This window comes from Penaeus monodon, chromosome 33 (assembly GCF_015228065.2).
Source record: "Penaeus monodon isolate SGIC_2016 chromosome 33, NSTDA_Pmon_1, whole genome shotgun sequence".
NCBI classification, from domain to species: domain Eukaryota; kingdom Metazoa; phylum Arthropoda; class Malacostraca; order Decapoda; family Penaeidae; genus Penaeus; species Penaeus monodon.
Window position 1 is genome coordinate 11981212 of NC_051418.1, and position 499 is coordinate 11981710.

The window sequence follows — 499 nt, forward strand, 5'->3', positions numbered from 1 at the left end:
AACTGCTTCTATACTGCAGATGAACAGCTGATATCCATCTACTGGTTTCGCATGGAATGAAACACAGTAGTCAAGGTTAATTCTATCTTTTTTTTTTCTTTTTAACTGTGGATTTCATTTTAGCTTTGTTTAGCTTTGTTCGCGTGTTGCTGTGTTTGTGTTTGTATTCACGCACGGATACATACCACTCAGCACTCTTCGCCCACTGCATACCACCCACCGCCCACCCGTCCACCCACCGCCCACTACCCACCCGCCCAACGGCCACTACCCACCCGCCCACCCACCGCCCACTACCCACCCGCTCAACGGCCACTACCCACCGGCCACTACCCACCCGCCCACCCACCGCCCACTACCCACCCGCCCACCTACCGCCCACTTCTACCTATCAGCGCTGACTCCTTCTTTTCCTGTGCGTACCCATCCACCCCGAAGCGTCCTCAGCGCCGCCCGTCTATCTCGCCCACACGCCCACGTCGAGAGAGGAGGGCGAAAG